The following is a 19,019-nucleotide window of genomic DNA, read 5'->3' on the forward strand; positions in this document are numbered from 1 at the left end:
TAAGAAATGTCTTTCCATTCACAGAAGGAAAGATGTAAACCAAAAAAAGTATGGAAGCAAAAAAAGAAAAATCTGTATGAGGTACACAGAAACGCTACTTGTAATCTGAAAGATAATACAAATAACAAAAAACTGCAAGCACTATCTAATGCGCTTGAATATTCTTCCTTCCTAAAATATGTAAAACCAATATTTCAATTTTATCTTTAAGTTTTTATTTATCTGTTCTAAACTGTTAATTATCAATGAGGGTTATTTAGGCTACACATTAGCCTACAATCAAAATCATTTTGTATGTATCTAGAACAACAATCTGAACCATAACTTTGCACCCAAAATAGAATGATATATCCCCCAGAGCCACTTTTTTTTTTTTAAAGTCTTCCTCAACTTCTAATATTAAATTATACCACAAACATTCACTAAGCTTCACAATATCACTCTATAGTAGATTAGTATGACCATTTTTTCATATGCTAAAAATGAAATTACCTGTTTTACTAAAAGTGAAAAACAAGTCAGCATCCAAACTTGGATTACAATGCAAATTATCCAGTTTCCACTCACGTTCTAGCCAAAGTCAGGCAAATACTCCAGATACTCATTACACTGTGGACTACAGGTCTAGGTGCCAGAGCGCAATAAATCAAATACAGGAACTCGCAAGTAAGAGCCAGGAGAAATGGCCTGATGACAATTCCAGCATTTTGGCTACCTCAGAAGTTGCCAGATTCCTGTCTTCTGAAGAGTCGAGATCTCTGAAACATTGAGATTTCAGTTTTTCTCATCAGCCTCTAAAGCTAGCACTGCCTGATAAATCAGAAACTTCATTCTTATTGCTCTACTTTACCCCAGAACTAGAGGGTTCTTCACTTTTGGCAAGGCAGGGAGGTCGCAAACTGAAGCTTTAAAGGAGAGGGAAAAAAATCACTGATATTTTCATTCCTAGTCACTTATTCCAAACTCTGCTACTCCAGAAGCAGTTCCTATGCCTGCATTTGCCACTGGACAGCGCAGAAGACACTAAAGCCTGAAGCAAGCTATTCCTCCTTCATTCTGCTCCAGAGGTTAGACTAAGTAGTTCTGAAAGACACGTTTTGAACATGCTGCAAAATTCAACTCAATCAACACAACCTAATTTAGGTCTGCCTTGTTAATTTGCTTGTCTTAGTATGAGAGTGAAGCAGCCATATTTTTGCTCCTACTAACATCTGTGGAGGGTTCTCGTTACTATTTATGAAAGTTCACGTATCCTGCAGAAGGAGTTTTCTTCGATCTGCTACAGGGAACAAAAACATTTCGAGGCAGATAAGAAACACAAGAGAAATGCTATGTTCGTAATTTGTGTGAGCAGCACTCAGTATGAAAATATATTAAAGAGAGCTAATAAATACAGTCATCATTTAAAACGGAAAGTCTTTCTCAGGGATGTTTTCTGTGTATTTAAATCACAAACACGTCAGATACAACAGCAGTTTGGAGAACTCCGTGCCTATTCTGTAAAGGATTTCATATTTGCCTTCCAATTTAGTATCATGAAAAAAAAAAGTTGTTACAGGTAAACAAATTGTGAATGTTAAATAATTTATAAATTACTTGCTGAAAACCACCTGAAATTGCACAGAATCAAAAAATATCTTAAAAGTGCTTGCATAGTTGAGGTCATATGTCCATGAACGCTCCAAGCACAAATTTCTCTGCGAATAAGCAATCCCACGGTACTCCCACCAACAACTATTTGTTCCTGATCCTGTACCATCCTCTCCCTCATGCCAGTGCAGGTATTTCTGTGGCTATACAGAGAACCACATCAGAGAACTAATCAAGTTCAAACTAATCTTTGGGATTTTTTCAGGTTAGTGTCAACTCGATCAGTTCCCCAAAGACCTTGGCTTTTGAGCCAGAACAGGGGAAGAAAAAGACGGGAAGGAAGTTGCGCTGGGAAGAAAGCAAGACTACTTTACTGGGCAGCAATGATGGCTTAAGCATTTGCAAATGTTTCAAAATACAAACTGGGTATTAGCAACGTCTATTACAATCATCCCTTTCTTGTTTAGAATTTCTGAATTCTGGCAATCTATAGTTGCTTCTAATGAAAGACTGAGAGAGCCAGTTTCTGTAAATAGGCGTGCTGATCAATTTGCAGGAGGCGAGCAAGACTGATAAAGCTTGGCCAGTAACATGTTCACTTAGAAAGCTCTCTTTTGCTCAAGAATGAAACGGATCATAGTTTTTTGGGAGATGTTAAAGGCAGTGACATAATCAATGTTTAGTATATTGAATACTTTAGCAACATAGTAACAACATTAAAGGTTTATTTTTCAATACTTTCAGTTTGCAAAAATAGTTATTATATGAACTTCTAAATTTAAAAGAAATTTTGTACTTCATTTCTTCCATTGTTCTTTGTGGAAGTATAACCACTACTCTTTAAAAAGAGGAAATACATCATAATAGCAAAACCTCTACATTTAATTTTAAAAGGTCACAATCAAAAACACTGTATAATCTTAGAATTAAGTGAAACTTGAATCTAAGCAACTTATTTTTCTTTGGTCACAAAACATGCAACCTCTTCCCATCTTAATGACATCAGTGGAGTAGAACGGCATTGCACAACAGCACCCTTTACCCACTGGCGATAAGATAAGCTCCAATAAGTTCTTTTGGTGCCTAATACGCTAACAAATATAAATCTTGTGACTGCAATTCAGCGTCCCTCTCATTTCACTATCTTCACTTCATATCAGGGCTCTCAGATACTACTTTCAATTCTCTCTCTTGAAATAATAAAACCCAACAACTTTAAAGCAAATGCCAGTTGACCGAACTACAGGTATAATACCATTTATTTTTTTTCTTCTGTGTTTTGCTTTGAACTTGAGACAAAAAGGCATAATAATTCATGGAAGGATAATTAAATTCATGTAATCTAAAACAGCAAGAATAATTCTCTGAATACTCCTTCCTGAAACAAAAATCAGTCAACTATCAAGAAAATATTCCTAACTCAATTTAAAAAATTTTCAGTGTTACAAATAAAGCAAGAATTATACACCTCTAGAACTCCTCTAAATGCTTTGAGCTGGGTTTTGCAGTTAATACTGGCTTTTAACTGGTTATTTTAGTAGGTACTTGCAATAGATTTATTAAGTAAGGAAACCTGATGTGACTTATGCCTCAAAAAGTAATTACTATATTCTTTCTACTCCTTCACTCTCTGAAACCAAACCCCAATACCTATAAAAGGCCTCAGGATTTTGTGAGAATTATCTGACTCTGGGTTTGGGCTTTTTACAAAAGATTATGTTTGTTTCTGCTTTTGGAGCTAGACTCAGACAGCATCTCACACATCTTTGTGGCAACTTCTCACAAGTGCTGCAAAGGAAGAAACAAAAGGGTACTGATTTAGAGCAAAAAAAAAAAAGAAAGAAAGCAAGCATAATCCGATTCTGCAACTTTATGCACTTTATCTTCAGATTTACAAAGACTGAATTTTCTTTTCCCTGAGGACTACTTTCCAGATACCCCATCTGATCTGGCAACGTTAGGTCAATTTTATGCTGATTTTATGGGTGAGAGGATGAGAATTGCTCAGAAATAGCTGTTGCTATAGCTGGCTGATGAACTATGAGGATTTTCTCCTCGTTTTCCATTTCTAACAGACTTAGGACACATGCTTAGTGTCAATTCTAAATGTACCGGGTGAGAGGAAAATGTTAAGCGCGCACATAAACAAATATATATGCCTGCATGTTCCATGTGTAAACATGTATATGCACCTACACGTACATGTGTTTTCTTCCTATGCCTACTGCATCCAGGACAGACACTTCTTAAAAAAGTACACACTTCGGCATGTGCCAAAATACTTTAAAATTCCTTTGTTACATATCATACAGCATTTGAAAGCGTGTATCTCACAAGTGTGAATCTCACAACGTATGAATGGGTTGCACAGTATATATTAGCATAAAATTACATAGTATTTACTAATTTCATGTTTTTTTCTGAGCTGTAACGTCTAATGGAACATTTTTAAATCTATCTATACATGTGTGCATGTATGTATGTGTGTATATATATATACATATATATATATATATATATTTACTGAGAGAAGAATGCCACTCCTCACCCTTCAAAAATGAGGAAGATCATTGTAACTGCTACATGGCTGCAATAAGCTACATGACAGTAATTCTAATTTCTAAAAGGGAGCATTTGAGTAAAGGTCATGAGTTTTTAATTAAAATTTTACTATAATGACATTTTTTAGTTTAATGATGCAACTAGAACAATATTGCATATTATCATTATCCAAGTCTGAAAGGAAAAACAGGGAAAATTGCTGGCACGGTGCTTTGGCTGCTGAAAAAAACGTTTTATTTGAAATCTTATTTCACATGTTGTGTCCTTTAACTCCAAGTTTAGTTTAAAAATGTGAGGAAGATAACGGATTTAGAGCAGGTAATCCAAAATTATAAAAATAGGGAAAAATACACTAGATATTGTATCTAAAAGCACATTTATATAATAAAAACTAGAATTTCTAAAGCCTCAAGTACTTATATTTAAAAAGAGATTTTTCTTCATAAGCAAATTTTAAAAATAATTGTTTTTCTTTATTGTTATATGAAGAAGCAGTATTTCATTCTTGAAGTTTTATAATAAACACATAGTAAGCTACATGAGAAAAAAAGAAGTTTGCCTGGTACAATAGGAAGACAGTAACACAGTAGGTTATAGTGCAAGCACTTAAAAAAAAAAAAAATCATTCCCTGAGGCTTCAATCATTTAAAATACGTATGCATCTGAATAAATCTGCTCTGCAGACACTTAAAATATAAATAGTTTCAGTGAGTAAATTTTGGTCTTACATTTAGAAATAAAAAAGTTAATTCAAATTTTAGAAGCAGCTTAACAGATTATACTTAACTGAAAACAAATGTGATATCTAATATATATTTTACCTATTGTGAATTCACTACAAGCAGTGAGTTATTTTAGTGAATTATATTTTGTGGCTCCCTACCAATCTATGTTGTCACTAGACAAGTCTTTTCCTGCCACCCTCTCAAAGTGGATTTTGGTAAGTGTAGCTTGTGCTCAGGTGTTTCAAATTCGGGATAAAGAATCAGAGCTTTGCCTCTCCAGGAGAGGGCCAGCCAGGAAGTCCAGCTGGGCCAGCCATGGTGCCCATGGGGAGAAGAGCTGGAAGCACAGGCTTACAGGGGACTACAATTGATCCTGGCAGTAAGTGTGGGCATAGATGAGAAGGATGCTCAAGCAGCAGTAGAAGGTTGTGTTTCAACCTAGGGTGAAAGGGGAACACAAGGGATAAGCATTACTTTTGGTTGTGCAAGGATAGTAGTACAGTGTGCGCACCAGTGGGAAGTACAAAGTGAGAAGGGCTTTGGGAAGAAAGGTGTGGGAAGGGGACATACACAGCTCAGACAGGAGGAGTAATGGTCTTTGGAGGGAGTAGGAGGATGAGGGACTGGAGCAGCTGAGTGTCTCTGGGACTCCTCTGTAGCAGCAGGGCTTGACTGAAAGGCTCTCTAAAGCAGAAGGACCTGCCTGTCTCCAAATGAGGCCTCAGTTTCAGGGCAGGAAAACATGCTTAGCACTCTCATACAGCATTACCATTCCCAGCAGAGCCTTCCCCCCACCCCTTCTAATAAATGGCAGGTTGAGCATCAGAAGCCTCCAGAGAGAATGCTCTGATTACACCTCTTTGAAATAGTTGAAACTTACCAAATAGTCTATATATACTTATGTATATATGTACAGCTATCTCCACATGCACAAAATTCAAGAGGGTGTGGTCCACAGTCTAGTACTGGTATGAAAAGCAGGAGCTGTCACAAAACTGTAGAAGCTCCAAAAGGATTCTAATACAAGTGTGAGCCAAGTCCAGCCTAATTTGATCAAAATTACATGCCTGGTCAAAATAAGCAGCTCTGCAAAGTACATTCCCACATTTGCTGTGGCCAGCAAAAATTTCATCTAGGAATTTTTCCTTTACCAAACCACCGTATACACCATTTTTATGAAGAGACTCCCCTCTCTATTCTGTCCCCCCCCGCCCCCACAGGCCAATGCAGACAGAAGACCACAATGCCCCCAATCTCCTTCTTCAAAAGGGTGTGTTCCACCACCCATCCCACTGTGCGATTTTTATTTGTTACCATAAGGTCAAACCTAGCTCCCTCACAGAGGTGGAGGAAAGCATGAAGCTGTTCACAATTAAGAAATAGGACAACAAATTCCACAGGACTACCTGGACACCAACGTCAGCTTCCAAAATCTGTTTCTTATTGGAGGACACTGCTCCTACCTATGAGGAAAGGACAACGACTACTGCACAACGTCCTATCACTGGAGGAGATTCCCGATGCTAACCTGCAGCTGTGACGCAAGTTTTCTAGCAGAGCTCCTTCGCGCACGTGGTCCCACTGGACAGCACATCCTTAGATGCAAGATCATAATTTCCGCTCCATTCAGTGATCCCACACACGGGGTACCACTGATCAGTGGAAAATGACCAAAACAGCTGCATGGTGTTAGAGCACTACAACTGAAGAGATACAGACCTAGCAGATGGGGAGGAACAACTCATAATGAGAACTTCAGTCTCTGAACAAATCTGATAATGTAAAAGTTACAATTAGATTTTTGACTGCCTAGTACACAGTGAACCTCACTGCTTAGGACCATAACAGGTGTGAATGGCAGCCTCTACTAAACCCTAGAGGCTTTATCCTCAAATGATTACCTCTTCTAATCCTCCCGTCTTTCCAAGGCTGCCTGTTCCATCATTTCATCCTTATTCAAAAATTCTCCCTAAAATCCAACCTGAATCTTCCCAGATGCAATTTAAGCCCTTTATTTCTCATGAAGAACACTTAATGCCTTTTCTCCTCCCAGAGGTCTTCTACATACTTAAGAATCTCTCTCCCCCATAGTCTTTTCCTTTGCTAAGCATGCTCAAATTCCTTCAGACTTTCTTTGTACATCACTTTTTTAAGCTATCATTCTTGCCCTTCTCTGAACTGCCTCCAAACACCCCATATCTTTCCGAAGTGTGTTGTCCGGAACCGAAATAAGTGTTTCAGCAAGACTTTATCAATGCTGAACAGCCTAAGAGGATTACTTCGCAGCCATTTTTGACTATTCTGTCTATGAACTGCAGCATTATGTCAACATTAAAGAAAAAAAACAAACCAGGATGATATTCCTCATTTGTGTTCAGCTATAATTTGTTACATTTCCTTACTGAGAACCGCTACTTAGTCAGTTGTTCTGCTTCTCATTCTCCCGGTTATCTCTACTACAGTGCAGTAGGTCACACTTGTCCCAAATGAACAGCATCATATCTTAAATATAGTTCCCTAATTTCTTAAAAGTCATTTTGAACTTTAAATACACCCTCCAACATCCCTGTAACCTCTGACAACTTGTGATATTACAGCAGGAAAAGCAGTACGGGCTGAATCATTGGTCCCTTTCTATTGAACAGTTCTGAAGTATAGGGAAGCTTTTTCTGAGCCCTGGCAGACAAAACAGAATGTTCTTGGGCAGTAATAAAGGCAGGAAAGAGTTGAGTTACTCAAACCATCACTAAAGAATTAATTACATTACCTAATCCTAAACCTTGAAAACAAACATATTTTAGATGAAGTCAACTAAGAATTCTGAACATTCAGAAAGGAAGTGGGCCTCAAGGTCCCAAAACAACCAAAACAAAAGCAAATGCAGAGACTGACAGATATGCTGTACCTACACAGTCCCGTCACAAAAGCAAGGCGCTCAGGCAATGGGATCAACATGTTAAAGACAACGCAACACACGTCTTGAAAGGTCCTTAGTTTTACCATGCTGCCAAATCCAAAAATGGATTCCTCAGCAAAGTTTGAAGGATCCTGTACGATTACATGAAAACCCATGAGAAGATGCGCACAGCAAGTAATATGAACAATCTATGTAAATATCCAGAAAAGACTCATCAGGCCAAGCAAAGGCCACTACAGATTAAAAATAATAATAATAATAATTTATTCCCTTAATCTCACCATACTTTGTGGTGCAGAAGTCCATTTTAGTCACATTAATCCTCGTATCTTGCCTTATCAATGTGAGTTTAAAGTAAATGCAAGTTTAGTTAATTTGCAAAATTTAGCACTCATCAGAAACAGCATGTTGGGCAGACGACGCAAACAAGCCTCTAAAGAAAGTATACTAGAGGCCCTGCTTCTCTCTGCGCTGAAGTGTCACTAAGGATTCCAAAGAGAGGTTATCAGCCTGGAATAACAAATAATGGGAAAGCAAATATTCAGCAAACATTGCGATATTTTCTTTATAATCCAAATCTTTCCAAGTGTTCACATGAACATTACGTTCTCTTTTATAAAAAGTAAAAATAATCCAACTTTTGACAATAACATACCTCTCTGCAAGCTTCAAAAGAGATGTTTGAATAAGTGGATAGGCATCATGAGCAGAGAGGGAAAGAAGGGTAATTTCCCCTCCCCCTCCACTTTTTTTTTTTTTTTGAAGGAAATACTACTTTTAGATGATCTTATAACTTAAATCAATTTCTCACAGAGGTAAGATTAAAAATATATTTTAGCTCAGAGACTATTTTGAAGCACTTAATCTTTAACAAAGTGCTAAAAACATATAAATGCTTATATACCCATTACACTGCCGAACATACAGAGTCTCAAATTATGGACTCAGTTACATACTCTTCCTGTGTCAGCATGAAAGCAAGAAGAGAAAGCTGCTGGTCTGAAGAGTGCATTTGACAACACCCAAAACAAAGAGTATGGAGATGTTTGCCTTGTCAACATCCTCACCAGCAAAGATTTCTCTGCTTTGCTTCATTTTTGGGTATGACAATAGGAAAAAGAAGCAGGGTTCTGTCTGAACTTCTTCACCAACGTGAGGCTGCAGCTTCATGCACATGTCACTAGGTACAACTCATGGCATTGGGGAATTTGACTTATCACAGTTTGATTATTTTTACATCATTCATCATCCTGTAAGTCTATCTATAAACATTTTCATATAATATTTTCTATAATAAGATTTAGAAAAGCACTGAGTGAGCTCCTGAGTACAGAATGTAGAAGTAGATGCAACTCTGTCCTGCAAATTCTCGGTACAAGTTTGAAAAGAAACAAGCATGGAAAGGTTTCTTGAGGGACCAAAACTTAGAAGAACAGTACACTTGATACAAACTTAGAAAAATGAGTCACATGCAACACTAAAAAAGGGGGAGGGGGGAGAATATTCAAAACCAAATAATCTTGAACTACTCTTGCACAGGAAAAATACAAGCTAGTATGACACATATTAAAAGAAGAGGAAAAAAATATGCACATCCTCAACTTAAGTAATCCTCCAAAAATCTATTCCTGCAGAGGTAACTTCATAGAACACGTCATCCATATTTTTAGGAAAGCCACTTTGCAATTGCAACTTCTGTATCAAACAAGAAAATTTAAAAATAACATTTCTAACGATAGAGTAAATTAGAAATTCAGTGTATTCAGAAGTGTGAAAGATAAAGAGAGAAATTTTACTGAGTGGTAACTTTTCCAAAATTTCAGGAAGTATTAGATATAAACTAAAAATACTCTTCCATACTGTCAAACTTGCAGATTATAAGCATCATCTAAAAATGCAACAAGATAGCCTAACTAGCCTAGTAGAGTTGGTCATGTCTTGGGACAGAAGAATGGACTAGATGACTGCTCAGTATCCCTCCAGCTATGTTTTCTCTAATGCTGTAAAGATATTCACTGCAAAAAGCCATCTGTGCAGGGCGAAAATAAGAGATTGGGGCCAGGAGGTATAAGGGTGGTGAAAAACACGGTGAGGAAAATGAAGCCAAGAGAGGAAAGCTTATGGCAGACAGTTGTTCTTTTTTGTTTGAAAAAAGTCCCAGACAGTTGTTGTTATTCTGTGAACAGAAAAATGCAGTGACTGAAACTGGAATGATGTATCACGAGCTCAGGTAGTAGATTTATAAACGCAGATATCTAAGCAATAAACACAACTGATTTTGTTAGACTAAGTAGTTCTCAGTAATAAAAATAAGTTCTCTAAACCAAGTTTTTTAATATTGCTATTGCTCAAAGATAAAAATCTGCTATATACTTTAAACAATAAACTGCAATAATAATTATAATGGTGCTTTTCTATCAATATATAGCATTTTCTGATTGCAACGGTTTCCAGAAACAAAATAAGAGATCAACTGTAACATGCAATATGTGTTTTAATGAAATCATCTTACAGAAAAATAGCAATCACATAAAAAGATTTCCTCTTGCAGAAAAGACTTCTGTATATCAGATTAAAATCTGCTTGTTAACAATTTCATACATGAAGCGCCAGAGGTGTGCTAAGACGACTGCCGTCAGGCAGATCCGAGTTTAAGAGTGGTCTTCAGCTCTGAGGTTCTGGAGGATCAAAGGGGAGCAGATCCTAGGAGCTGGAGAAAGAGCACGATGTAGCGGAAAAGGGGGGAAGAGAGTTACAGTATTTTCCAAGCACTGGTAATCAAAAGAAAGACCAAGGATAAAATAGATTGAAGAAACTTCATAAAAAAGTGAAACTAAGGAACACTTGCTAACATCTCCGGCACTTAAAAACTGTCAGATTAAAGAAAATATGCAGATGAGGGCGCCACTGTAGAAAATACATGAAAGTTCACTTTTATGCAAATCATGTAGTCAATGCATTTTTTGCTCATCAAAAGAATATTGGAAAAAAAACTTTTATAGGCATGTTAAGAGTCTGTTCTTACTCCTTTTCACAGAAAACTCTCATGGAAAATTCTTCTCATAAAAGAGTACGAAAATATATTTACAAAGTTATACCAAATTTTAAGAATTAAGATTAAAAACGTGGAGTAGAGCAGTTCCGCAAAGTGGCATCTTACAAGACTGTTATCAGTATTCAAATCTGAAAAAAGTCAGTATACTACAAGTAGTCCTACACATTTATCTCTCACCTTTAACTTCTTTATTCACGCTTTATCCACTAGTCCGCATTCCTAAATTACTACTAGTTTCAAACAGTTGCTACTTCAGCAAATAGCAAACAAATATAACACAATAAAATACTACACTAAGATATGTATATTCTCCTTGAGAGCAGACTAGCTCTATCCAAACCAAAAATGATAATACTTAGTCCTTGACTGCCAGCAATTTTAAAATTTAGATATTGTCACTTTACAATTAGTCAGTTACAAAAGAGTTTTAAAGACCTTCAATAATTATATTTGTCTGCTTTTATGGCTATATACTAACATACTGAGAATTTTCTGTGTTTTTAAGTGCTTACATAGTAATCTCAATAGTACATTTTAGCAAGTGCTAAAGTGTGACTCAACTTTAAAAATATCCTACAATCTGGCTGCGACGCTAGCCTTTTATGTTACCTTTCCCCTCCCCACATCATCCCTCTCTTTCTCTACATCAACACGAATGGCCTCCACCTTGCCTTCAAGTCATCAAAAGGCTTAAATAATTTTTCAAAATGGGATGCAAGCAGTAAATTTTGCTTTTTATGATTAAAATTATTAATTTACTACTTTTTAATTATTAATTATTTAAGCAGTAAACCCTCACTGGCACCAAAAGAGATTTTTTGGAAGTATGACTTTCAACGTTTTTCCTTTTACGTTTTCCTATGAAAACAATAAGGGGAACTAAATGACAACTGTGTCAATGAACAGACAACACTGTTGTCCTATATATAAAGTGAAACCAGAAAAAGAACATTTTAGTAGTCTGTCTCAGTTATAGTCACAGCAGTTGTTGCAAGGCCGCAGGTTGCACATTTGCAAAATAGAAATGTGAGTTTTGTATCAGTACCTTTTCTCTCAAATTCAGAAACATAATTACAATGACTGACTTCTCATAGGTAAGATGGAAATGCCTTTTTCCTGGTAGGAAGCTCTTCCCAAGGAAACAGCTTTTAACTGTAGCTGAACATAAGCTTTCAAGTAAGCCAAAAACTGTTGGACAACCTAAAATAATTTCTGACGGACCTATGCTTGCAAAGTAGCCCAAAATACATGTAACAAGTTACTCAAGGACTTAGTAGCTCAAGGATTTAAGGATTTAATTGCATCTCTTCACTGACACACAATTTAAAAAACAGTCTCAGGATGCCAGTGGCCATATCCCGTGTGCTACAATTCAGGATTCTGTTTTTAATACATGGTAAAACACAAAAACAATTACAGCTGCAGAAGTCACTCAGTGTTTAAACAAAATGTATACACCAAAGTATACGCCAAATTCTCCTCTAGCCTATGCAAACACAACTCACATGCTAAGTCAGCAGGTGAAACTCTGTCACTGCTCACACCATTATAGTGTCACGGCAACTCTACAGCTTTCAAAGGCAAGTCATTACTACCCCATCAAAGTAGGAGCGTATCACAATCTGTATTTAAACGTGTGAATCTGACTTGTGTGTACATCTTACAGTAAAGGCACTCACTGGATTCAACAGCAGTAAAATTTACCATAGATTTCTTTTGAAGTACTTCTAATTTAAACTCGCATCATAATGGTTCCTTTCAAAGTACTCAGTAAATCAAGGATATGAAAACAAAGTACAAATAGTAAACTACTCCATGTAACAACTTACATGGTTCAACCCACTGCCCCGCAGCGATGCAGTGTGCTGTCTGAGAGCACTGCAGCTCTTCGGCCCGACCGTTTCTCAGAATTCTCCCAGCACACCCCCGGGGTTCGGGAAACTCCAACCAGGAAACACTTTTTCCCTCTTATGAGCAAGTAGATGGTCAGAACTTCCAGCCAAAATTTGCTATTTCCTTCAGAGCTGCAGGTCAACCCCTTTGCCCAAGAATTTGTTACCATCGAAGGGACAGAGCAGTAAGTCATTTCAGCTAACTAGGGTACAAAGAAAGTCTTTTGACTGCAATGCTATTAGCCATGCTTCAGGATAAAACCTTAATCAGGGTGAGAGTTCATTGCACAGAAAGTGCACAGATAAAATGAATATGTTCAGCCCTCATTTGGTCTTTTTGCAAGATAAGCAGGCGCTTCTTTTTCCTGCTAAGTCTTCAGAACGAGCTTGTAAAACGTAGCAACAACTGTATGCCCTTTGGAGCTGCAATGTTATTCCTCGTTTTTCTAATTTTCACTTGCAACTGTGAGAGAATGACAGCAAATGAGAATGAGGATACAAGAACCGACCGAAGAAATAGCAAAAGAACAAGAAGTGAGCATTATATACACCTTATCTCATTTAAAAGGTTTGAGGAAAGTTTGCATAACAAAATACTTCTGTTTTCTCCATCCCTCAGTCTCTTGTTCAACGATTTCTCAATGAGACAGGTTGTGCAGAGACCTAATAAAATGAACAATGGCTGAAAGGATCAGCACTATGTTCATTCATATTTAAAACCAAATACAAATTTTGCATCTAGTTCTGTAACGCTGAAAAGCTATCTCACTACACCACCTTGGAAATAAGGCACCTTATGCAGGTAGGTTGGTCAGTTGGTTGGTTTTGCTTTAAATAAAGGTTCAATATTTAGAGTTCTTAAAAATATTGTGGGCTACATAGTGTTTTCGTAAGTTGGTGCTGCAAGATTGACTTTGAGAAAGATCTAGAAGAGCTCAAGAACATTATTATCAAGCAATAGGCACTAATGAAAAAGTAGTAAACCTCTTGCACTTCAAAACCTACGGGAGGTGGCTTGCTCTTCAGCTCTCCCGTGTCAAGGAGATCTGACCAGAGAGAGACCCTGAGTGAGATACATTTTATCCCACTAGTTAAAACACTATTTGCTTTGTGGAACCTACATAGACTACATACAAAAAGATAGAGAAAATTTTTGGCACATTATCAGGTACTATATCTCCAATACCTTATGGATGCCTGTGTTACTATTCCCTAATTCCCTTTGAGAAATACAAATTCGAATTTTGGTATCAGCCTGGACATGAAACTGGAGGTATGTGTGAACTGGTAAAGCAAATGGCGGGGGGGGAGAGGGGGCATGGGAAATATTCAGACTCCCATTTTTATCAGACACTTGTCAGAAAAGATACAAAAAGCAATCTTACATTACAGCTTATATGTCTAAAAAAAAGTTAAAATGAAATGGAAAAAAAAAAAACCAAAACAAAACAAAAGCTCAATGCTTCTGCACATTTTCTTTTAAAGCTGAAATTAGTCCAGTCCTCTTGCACCTTCAAGTTAAAAACAATGTTACTGGGAAACTCCCTCTTCACTAGAAGAGTTGAAACTGTAGTTTGCCACATGGTGATTCCTGGAGCATCAAGGGCTGGGCTCTGCTCCCTCCTCCCCCAGGGCCCAGCCTCAGCAAGTACAAAGAAAAAGGAAGGCAAATTCAGCACAGCAGCTCTGTGCAGGTGCAGGAATCAAGCGCAGCAGTAAATTTAAAGGTATACGAACTTGCCTTAGATACTGATCTTACATCTAAGCACTTCTGATTTGTGTCAGAAGGTAGATCAGTCTCGAAACGGGCCATCTTCGATATTTCTGGAGTTCAAGCAGAACCGAAAGCACTATCAGCATCTCCCCCTCTATTACTGGAACATCATTCATGATCCTACATTAACCTTTTATCATGATACTGAATTCAGTGTTTTCTGAATACAAAATGCATACAGGAATCATGCCAGCTTTTCATCTGCCATGATGAACATTAATCTAGCATAAGTCTGTACGAAGGCAGAACACCTGCAGGAAAACATATACCAACAAAAACACTTTTTGCACAGCTTTCAGTCACCTTCCTCCCCCTGGCCCGTTCACACCTACCGTCCCTGGGATGTAGCAAGCTCGCAGAGCCAAGCCCGCTGCTGCCGCAACCAGGAATAGAGCATGAGTGGGAGGAAGGGCTTTTACGGTCTGTAGAACCATGAAAAAAAATAGATTCTCTGTTCACTTCTTTTATTCTAGATTATTTATATTGCATTTTAATTAGTACAGATACTACTTTCGAGCATATATTCACCTCATCTCACAATTACAGTGAGAAACAAGGCTAGAGCATTGTTCAGTGATATTCAGCTCATGTGCAAAAGGGAACGAACATAATTCTTACAAAAACATAAAATTTTAAACTCTTCAGCCTTACTTTGTTTTCATCCTCCCATTAAAGTTTACATGGCGTATATGAAATCTAAATCTTTCATTTTTTGCTTACTGGCTGTGATAGGAAAGGATGGAAGTAGCGCAGCACTAACAGCTCAAACCTGACCTGGCCATTTCTTACTCCTCAAAATGCCTACAGCACTATACTCTGAAACACTTCCAACTATGAAAGCGCTAACTGTATCAGATTACGTTTCATAGTTTTATATATACATTAGTCTTCAACAAATGAAAACAATCATAAACATTCTCACTCATACAAAGGCCTAAAGCCATAACAGCCATGTTTTTAGCCATAGCCTATACATATATAGGTTGCTATAAGTGTAAACAGCTCACAGATTTAACATCATTAAAATATCTTTTTAAAATACATCTCTTCTAGCTACTTCTGATTAAGTATTCATTTTTTTCTTCATTGTTCATGATACACTAAACCTGAATAAAGATGAAGGAGCACTGATCAGTGAGTATAATTTTTTTTTTTTTGCCTTTGCTTTTCATCTTACTCCAAACCCATTCTAATATCATGGAGGGAAAAAATAAGCTCATCAGTCACCTGATAGAGTAATTCAAAACTTAACCAAATAGGGCTAATGGGTGAGAATTGAATTGAAAACACCTTGACAAAGAAAGCAATTTCTTTTCTTCGCACTGCTCAGAAGCTGTGGGTGATCACTGTAATCGAACCATCATCAGTGAGGGGCCATCTGTCCCAAGGGCCCTCCATGTGAGCAACAATCAACAGCAAAAAATTTTGAAGACTGGACCACATGCATTCAGCCCTGATTTGTCTATGACAGGCAGCATGCAGCTGAAACATCAATGTTTTGACGTTTTTCACATACCAATCTTAAAAGTCAACACTGAAGTTCTGATAAGAACAAAACATGAAAAACAGGTTAAGAGGTTGCTTACAGAAAGAACAGCGTTACTCTAACAGCAAATAAACCTTCTAATCAGCCGAGATTCTCACTTTATCATGAATCACTCCTGTTTTAGTATCCAGTAGTCATGTTCAGAAGAAAAGATAAAGAAAACAACCTTTACATCAGCATTTATGTTGCAAGTTCCCTCTAGCATTAGCCTGCGGACCTGCTAAAGATATTCCAGTCACTTACCAAACCACTTACAAAGAATTACCAAACCTTGTTGTTTCTATAGCAAACAAAGAAAACACTAAGAAAGGATCTTCAGAGAAGTTTCCAAGTCAGCGACCACACACAACACGTTTTAGGATGCATTCTAGGAGAAGGGAACTTGGGCTTACCCAGAAAGGTACCGTGGCTTCGGTAATCAGCATCTCGGGGAACAGAGATCACCACGGATCTGCACCAAGGGTGCCTCTTGGGACCAGAGTATGGACTCACAGCCCCCCCAGGGATGCTCTAAAACTGAGGACTCTTCCCTCTCTTTCACAGGGGAACACCACACATGGCGAAAGGTTAATGCTATTTACTTCAGTGTTTTCCTACTGGAAAATATATTGATCTTCTTCTAGTAAAACAGACTCCCTGAAACAGCTGTACTTCTCCGTCCATTTCTCTAACTGCTTCAAAGCTCTGAAGAGTCACCAAGTAGGGTGACAGAGGGCAGCAGGGAAAAAGAAAAAGACCTACCCATTTGATATTTTCTTTTCAGCTTCATTAACAGCATTTGTCCTTCTTGGGTTTAACAAAGCGAGAATGCAGATCTAGGCTGAAAGGACCGACAGCAAGGGGTGCCAGTGACCAACGTAACAGATTAGGAATTAAAAGACATGTACTTCTAATATTCAGTCCTACCAGTTACCTGCTGCATGACCTTATGTAAGTCATTTCCCCAGATACATCATTTTTTACTTTTATAAATCAAAAGTAAGGATACTACTTCTTTGTAAATGGACTACAGACCAAAAGCACCACTCAAGGGACAGTTTACTACTTTAAAGTCAACAGAACAAATAATTGCTATTTTATGCAATTATTTTTAACGGACTAATCTCAGAAAATAAAACTCATTTGCAATAAATAAATGCATTATTCATCAAACAGAACATAAGGAAAAAACAGAACTTCAGAACTATCCTAACCAGAATTTCAGCTGGCAGTTAAAGAAAAAACATCTTAGTATTATGTTATAGAAAAAGGTGATAAAATTAATTCATTACTGCTGTTATTCTCAGTACCGAGTCATCAAAACAGCACACTACTGCATATACACATATTTATGTGATACTAAAAATACGAAGGATATGTAATTGAAACAAAGAAAAACATTACGATGCTTATTACTCTATAATTTTCTAATACTATTCTCAAAACCAGGATTTCATGTTTTCATCCAGGAAATTCTAAGAGGGAAATATAGGCATGTGCAACTACCTAAGCTGTGCAACAAACTTGATGGATCTAGTGTGTTGTGGATATCATAAATGCAGACAGATGATTGGCCTAGGATTTCCAAATATCTCAAGATCTTGAAAAAAAAATTAGTTTTGATTCAGAAGAACATTTACAGACACACAGAAGGACATTTCCATGCAAGCTCAGAGTTAATTATTTTAAAGCACAGGCCATGCATTTACATAGGCGAGTAAAAGCAAGTCAGAAAAAGCAAGTCAAAGGGTTTTCTCCCAACTGCTTACAGCTACTAAGATAAACACTCCTAGCTATGTGCCAGAGAGTGCTGGGTCAGCAAAACCAGGGAAGTAAACTGAATCTCAATATACGTAAAGGACAACAACTGGAACGGTATAGTGTCTTGGTACCTGGGAGGCAGGAGATCTATGTTCCAGCATACTCAGTAAGTAGGAAACTACAAGACAGCATTTGAAATCATGCCCTTGAGTGATAAAACAGAAGAGTTTATGTTGGCTTACTAATTTTTAAAGTACTATTTACTCAAAACAGCAAGTAAGAATGGTGGTGTAGGTGCAGTATTTCAATTTAAATTGCTACATGAGAACTGTGACGCATTTAGAATGCAAAATATATTTTACCTTATGAACACCTCAAAGCCTACGGCCTACTTCATCCAGTGAAACCTCAAATAAATCGTGCACAAAATACTAAATTTAAAAGTGTAGTTATGTAAGCCTTTAAAACTACAGACAAAGTCAGTTTCCTTAAAGGTCGCCTTTCTCAAATCTTCCAAATATTCCTAAACATACAAATCTATCGTTCTCCTAATATCAATGTACTTGACAATACATTTCATCTTGAACAGAAAAAGCTAAAGTTCAAAATAACACACCACACTCCCATTTCCCTTGTGAGGTCAGAACTCAACACATCCTTTGTAAACCGAGCTTTTTCAGAAGGCAGCATCACAAGCGGCATTCTTCTCCGATTTCAGTAGTTTGTTGTATTTAAACTAGCTGTCCTGAAGTACAAGAACATGTGTCTCAGGAGAAATTACTTCAGCAAAGGTATCCTGCCTGCAAAATACGCAGCTACACAGCTGGGTGGGAGACCAACCGCAGGCCTGGCTGCCCAGCTGGCCGGCCCCAAAGCCTGTGGGCGCCAGCTGGGCTGTGGGCCACAGACCCTGCCTGCTCAGCCATCTGGTCGGGAAGGTAAGCAAGCGGCCCAAAGAGTGGTCACCTGCTACAGGCCAAGATAAAAAGAGGAGAAAACCAACCCACACTAGAAAGAACAGCAAGGTGTTTGGGGATGGACAGATGAGGACTGCAGGACGGAGGACAGTATTAGAGAAAGAAAGGCCACCAATTTGTTTGAACTGAGTATTTCTGCCTCTTAAATAACAAAGATCTTAATTTTCCTTTCCAAAGAGAGATTCAACAGAAAGAAAGGAGAGAAGGAAGGGGGAAATCTAGTAGTGCATGATACCTAGCA

The 19,019-nt window shown here is 37.6% G+C and overlaps 1 protein-coding gene across 4 annotated transcripts in view; it reads right to left on the reverse strand.

Annotated features, from left to right (window-relative positions):
- Positions 1-19,019, reverse strand: part of DENND1B (DENN domain containing 1B) — a 174,519-nt gene that overhangs the window by 124,828 nt on the left and 30,672 nt on the right. The gene's annotated exons all lie outside the window — the stretch shown is intronic.

Source organism: Struthio camelus, chromosome 8 (assembly GCF_040807025.1).
Source record: "Struthio camelus isolate bStrCam1 chromosome 8, bStrCam1.hap1, whole genome shotgun sequence".
In the NCBI taxonomy this organism is placed as follows: Eukaryota; Metazoa; Chordata; class Aves; order Struthioniformes; family Struthionidae; genus Struthio; species Struthio camelus.